The sequence below is a fragment of the Triticum dicoccoides genome, chromosome 6A (genome assembly GCF_002162155.2).
Source record: "Triticum dicoccoides isolate Atlit2015 ecotype Zavitan chromosome 6A, WEW_v2.0, whole genome shotgun sequence".
Classification (NCBI taxonomy): Eukaryota; Viridiplantae; Streptophyta; class Magnoliopsida; order Poales; family Poaceae; genus Triticum; species Triticum dicoccoides.
In genome coordinates, this window is record NC_041390.1 from 329,952,073 (window position 1) to 329,958,215 (window position 6,143).

A 6,143-nucleotide genomic window follows, 5' to 3' on the forward strand; every position below is an offset into this window, starting at 1 on the left:
CATCACTGCCATGTATTTTGTTTTCATGTTTGGTGGTTGTAGCATGTTCATTTCGTTGCATTTAGATGCCTACTTGCTGCAAATCGCATACCGGTGTCATATCTTAAAACGCTTGCCATTTCCAAACCGTAGCTCCGATTCCAATGATCTTTATATCGTTTTCAATCGATTTCTTCCCCTCTATCCAGTGGCACACTTGGTTTTCCAAGTTGATGCCAGGTTCATGCATTTCCTGTCATATCTTGCATTTTGCATCCCGCATCGCATCCCGCATAGCATATCGTCATTTCATCATATTGCTTGGACTTGCCCGTGGTTGATTGTATCCTTGTTGCTTGTTTGTCTTGTTGGGTAGAGCCGGGAGACGAGTTCGCTACCGAGGAGCCCGTTGAGTTTGCTTGTGAGGATCCAGTGAACTCTGACAACTGTGCAGGCAAGATGATCATACCCTCGAAATCACTACTATCTTTGCTATGCTAGATTGCTCGCTCTTTTGCTTTGCCACTGCTACGATGCCTACCATTTGCTTGTCAGCCTCCCAATTTCCATGTTGAACCTCTAACCCCCCATTGTCCTAGCAAACCGTTGATTGGCTATGTTACCGCTTTGCTCAGCCCTTCTTATAGCGTTGTTAGCTGCAGGTGAAGATTGGAGTCGTTCCTTGTTGGAACATTTATTTTACTTGTTGGGATATCATTATATTGCTATGTTATCTTAATGCATCTATATACTTGGTAAAGGGTGGAAGGCTCGGCCTCTCGCCTAGTGTTTTGTTCCACTCTTGCCGCCCTAGTTTCCGTCATATCGGTGTTATGTTCCCGGATTGTGCGTCCCTTACGCGGTTGGGCTATAATGGGAACCCCTTGATAGTTCGCCTTGATTAAAGCTTTTCCAGCAATGCCCAACATTGGTTTTACCATTTGCCACCTAGCCTCTTTTTCCCTTGGGTTTCCGGATCCCGAGAGTCATCTTATTTTAACCCCCCCCCCCCGGGCCAGTGCTCCTCTGAGTGTTGGTCCGAACCAGGCAGCCTGCGGGGCCACCTCGGGGAAACTCGAGGGTTGGTTTTACTCGTAGCTTGACCTATCCGAGCGTGCCTTGAGAAAGAGATATGTGCAGCTCCTATCGGGATTTGTCGGCACATTCGGGCGGTGTTGCTGGACTTGTTTTAACCTGTCGAATCATCTTGTTGTACCAAGATACCGAGTCTGATCGGTGTGTCTTGGGTGGAGGTCTATTCCTTCGTTGACCGTGAGAGCTTGTTATGGGCTAAGTTGGGACCCCCCTGCAGGGATTGATCTTTCGAAAGCCGTGCCCGCGGTTATGGGCAGATGGGAATTTGTTAATGTTCGGTTGTAGATAACTTTAACTTAACTTAATTAAAATGAATCAACCGTGTGTGTTACCGTGATGGCCCCTTCTCGGCGGAGTTCGGGAAGTGGACACGGTGTTGGAGTTATGCTTGCGCAGGTTGTTCCTTTAGCTTCTCGCTCGTGCTTCGCCTTCTCTTCTCGCTCTCATTTGCGCATAAGTTAGCCACCATATATGCTAGTCGCTTGCTGCAGCTCCACTTGTATTGCCGTACCTGTCCTATAAGCTTAAATAGTCTTGATCGCGTGGGTGTGAGATTGCTGAGTCCCTGTGGCTCACAGATACTACAACTCCAGATGCAGGTCCAGGTGTTTCTGCTCCAGTTGACGATTACGAGCTCAAGTGGGAGTTCGACGAGGACTCTCAGCGATACTATGTGTCTTTTCCGGATGATCAGTAGTGGTGCCTAGTTGGGGTTATCGATTCAGGGCCTTGTCGCATGTTGGGGGTCTTTTCTATTTTGGCACCGTAGTCGGGCCATGAGTGATTTGTATGATGGATGTTATTTATGTACTCTGATGTGACGTGGCGAGTGTAAGCCAACTATGTTATCTCCCCCTTTTATTATATATTACATGGGATGTTGTAATGATTGCCTGACTTGCGACATTGCTTTCAATGCGGTTATGCCTCTAAGTCGTGCCTCGACACGTGGGAGCTATAGCCGCATCGAGGGCGTTACATCAATTGAGGTGTGATGCTTCCAAGAAGCGAGTCAGAGATGTTACTCCTTCTTCCTCTACTCAAGTGGCCAAGCAGCAGAAGTATTGGCTTCCTCCTCCTCCATTCCGTCAGCCGTATCAGCAGAAGAGCAAAGGTGGCAGTGGTTCTTCCCACCCACCCAACCCTGGCTTTCAGAACAAGACTTTGTCTCAAGCTCCAAGATCGAGTGCTCCGTACCACCGTCCGCTTTCAGAGGTCACGTGCAACAAGTGCCAATAGAAGGGTCACTATGCCAACAAGTGTTTCAACCAGAGGCGTCTTCCTCCTCCTCCTCCTGTCAGATTGGCAAGTACAGCTGTGGTCAAGCATAACCCCAAGTACGCCAAGGTCAATATGGTGAATGCAGCTCAGGCAGAGGATTCATCAGCTGTCATCATGGGTAACCTTCCTGTTAACGATATTCCTGCAAGAGTTCTTTTTGACACTGGTGCATCGCATTGTTTCATCTCGAGACCTTTTGCATCTAAGCATGATTTTGTTACTCAAGTGTTATCGAAACCGTTGGCTATTGTCTCTCCGGCCCGTCAAATGACATCTCGAGTATGCGTTCCGGATGTTACAATCACTTTGGGTGACTATAAATTCTTGTCCTCTCCAAATGTTCTTGGTGACTCGGATATTGATCTTATTCTCGGAATGGATTGGCTTTCTAAGCACAAGGCTCAGCTTGATTATGCAGCCAGGCAGATTCAATTGACTCATTCGTCTGAGGATGTAATTGTCTTTGCCACTCGTGATGATACAATCCGTCTGTTTTCTCTCAATGAGAAGGGTGAATTGGATGCCATATCGCAAATTCCAGTCGTTTGCGAATATCAAGACGTCTTTCCAGAAGAGCTTCCAGGAATGCTTCCACACCGGCCAGTTGAATTCGTTATTAATCTTGAGCCTAGCACGGAACCTGTGTGCAAACGTCCTTACAAGCTCGGACCTAAAGAGTTGAAGGAGCTGAAGAAGCAACTTGATATTCAAGAGAAAATGGGTCTCATCCGGCCTAGTTCTTCTCCATGGGGTTGTGGTGTTCTTTTTCTGAAGAAGAATGATGGAATGGACTGACTTTGTGTTGATTACCATCTAGTGAACAAGAAGACCATCAAGAACAAATACCCACTTCCCAACATCAATGAGCTGTTCGAACAACTCAAAGGAGCCCAAGTATTCTCCAAGCTTGATCTCCGTATGGGTTTGAGCAAGATATTCCCAAGACGGCTTTCAGGACAAGCTTTGGTTCATATGAATACACTGTCATGTCTTTTGGCCTCGTCAACGCTCCTTCGACGTTCTCTCGCATGATGAACTTCATCTTCAACGCCTACACCAATGACTTCGTTTTGGTCTATCTCGACAACATTCTGGTTTTCTCCAAGAACAAGGAAGATCATGCCAAGCACTTGCGTTTGGTTCTCGATAAGCTCAGGGAACATCAGTTCTACGCCAAGTTCTCCAAGTGTGAATTTTGGCTTGATGAGGTTCTTTATCTTGGTCATATCATCTCTGCCAAGGGCATTGCCATGAATCCTGAGAAGGTGTCTGCAATTGTGAATTGGGAACCTCCTTAGAACATGAAGCAACTCCGTAGCTTCCTCGGTCTCGCAAGCTATTGCTGAAGATTCGTTGAAAACTTTTCTAAGATCGCGAAGCCTCTCTCTAATCTTCTCCAGAAGCACGTCAAGTACGTTTGGTCTCCGGAGTGTGACATTGCTTTCAACACTTTGAAAGAGAAATTGATCACTGCTCCAGTTCTGACTCCGCCTAATGAATCCAAGCCGTACGAGGTCTTTTGTGATGCCTCTCTCCAAGGTCTTGGCGCAGTATTGATGCAAGAGAAGAAAGTTGTTGCTTATACCTACCTCCTTGATGACAAAGACACTCTCTTCTTCGAGGATCGTATTGTTGTACCCAAAGGTGACCTCCGTAATGTGATCATGAACGAGGCTCACAATTCTCTCCCCTCCATCCACCCTGGGAGCACGAAGATGTATCAGGACCTTAAGCAAGCTTATTGGTGGACTCAAATGAAGCGCGAGATTGCTCAATTCGTGAATGAATGTGATGTCTGCAGAAGAGTGAAGGCAGAACACCAAAGGCCAGCAGGTCCCCTCCAACCTCTTGCCATTCCAGAATGGAAGTTTGACCACATTGAAATGGACTTCATGACTGGGTTTCCAAAGTCCAAGCGTGCCAATGATGCTATATTCGTTGTCATCGACAAACTCACTAAAGTGGCTCACTTTCTGCCTATCAAAGAGTCGATCACTGCAGCTCAATTGGCGGAACTCTATACCTCTCGTATTGTCTCTCTGCACGGTATTCCACAAGTGATCTCTTCAGACCGTGGCAGCATCTTTACCTCAAAGTTTTGGGATTCTTTTCAGAAGGCCATGGGCACTAACATCCGCTTCAGCACAGCTTTCCATCCTCAAACGAGCGGGCAAGTCGAGCGTGTCAACCAGATTCTTGAAGATATGCTCAGGGCTTGTGTGATCTCCTTCGGCATGAAATGGGAGGATTGCCTTCCTTATGCTGAATTCTCCTACAACAACAGTTTTCAAGAAAGTTTGGGCAAGGCCCCATTTGAAATTTTGTATGGCAGGAAGTGCCGTACCCCTCTCAGCTGGTCTGAAACCGGTGAACGTCAGCTTTTGGGTAATGACCTAATCACAGAGGCAGAGGAAATGTGCAAAGTCATTCGTGATAATCTCAAAGCAGCCCAATCCCGTCAGAAGACCTACTATGATAGTAAGCACCGTGATTTGGCTTTCGAGATCGGAGATCATGTTTACCTCCGCGTTTATCCTATGAAAGGTACTCGTCGCTTCGGTATCAAAGGGAAGCTTGCCCCCAGATACGTGGGACCTTTCAAGATTGTCAGCAAGAGAGGCGACCTCGCCTATCAACTCGAGCTTCCTTCAAACTTCGCAAATGTTCATGACGTGTTCCATGCCTCTCAGCTTCGAAAGTGCTTCAAGACTCCTGACCGCACCGTCAACTTCGAGGACATTGAGCTCCAAGAAGATCTCTCTTATCGTGAGCACCCAGTTGCTATTCTTGAAGAGACTGAACGCAAGACTCGCAACAAGTCAATCAAATTTGTCAAAGTCAAGTGGTCACACCATTCCGACCGTGAAGCTACCTGGGAACGCGAGGACCACCTCCGTTCTGAGTACCCGGCGTTCTTTCAGTCCTAGATCTTGGGACGAGATCCTTTCGTAGTGGTGGAGTGTTGTAACACCCCGGATGTAACTTTCCCATTTGTACTCCAAATCTTGCCGTTTCCGGCGTTAAGTTAATTTATTTTCTCGGGTTCGGGTCTTTGTCTCCCTGTGTTGTTATCGTTGTCATGCATCTCATATCATGTCATCATGTGCATTGCATTTGCATATGTGTTCATCTCATGCATTCGAGCATTTTCCCCGTTGTCTGTTTTGCATTCCGGCGCTTCGTTCTCCTCCGGTGGTCATTTCTAGCTTTCTTTCGTGTGTGGGAATTAAACATTTCCGGATTGGACCGAGACTTGCCAAGCGGCCTTGGTTTACTACCGGTAGACCTCCTGTCAAGTTTCATATCATTTGGACTTCGTTTGATACTCCAATGGTTAACTGAGGGACCGAAAAGGCCTCGTGTGTATGCAGCCCAACACCCCTCCAGTTTGGCCCAAAACCCACCAAAACCTGCTCCATCATCTAGAGCGTTCGATCACGATCGCGTGGCCGAAAACCGCACCTCAATTGGACTTTCCTAGCTCCTTCTACCTCTATTTTAAGACCCCTTCCCCGAAATCCGGATCTCCCTCTCCGAAACCCTAAAATTCTACCCGCCGCCCACGGACATTGTCCGCCCCGCGCCGGACATCCGCCGCCGCCAACCGGGAGCCGCCACGTGGCGCCCCCGGACCACATCGCCGCCGCATCCCGCGCGGGCCCGCTCGGCCCGACCCCGGCCCCCGGGCCCAGTCACCGCCTCTCCGCGCCCGGCTCGCAGCGCCACCCCGCTCTCCTTTGCCCGCGCCGGCGCCTCCTCGCCTCGCCCGCCTCGACGCCGGCGAACGC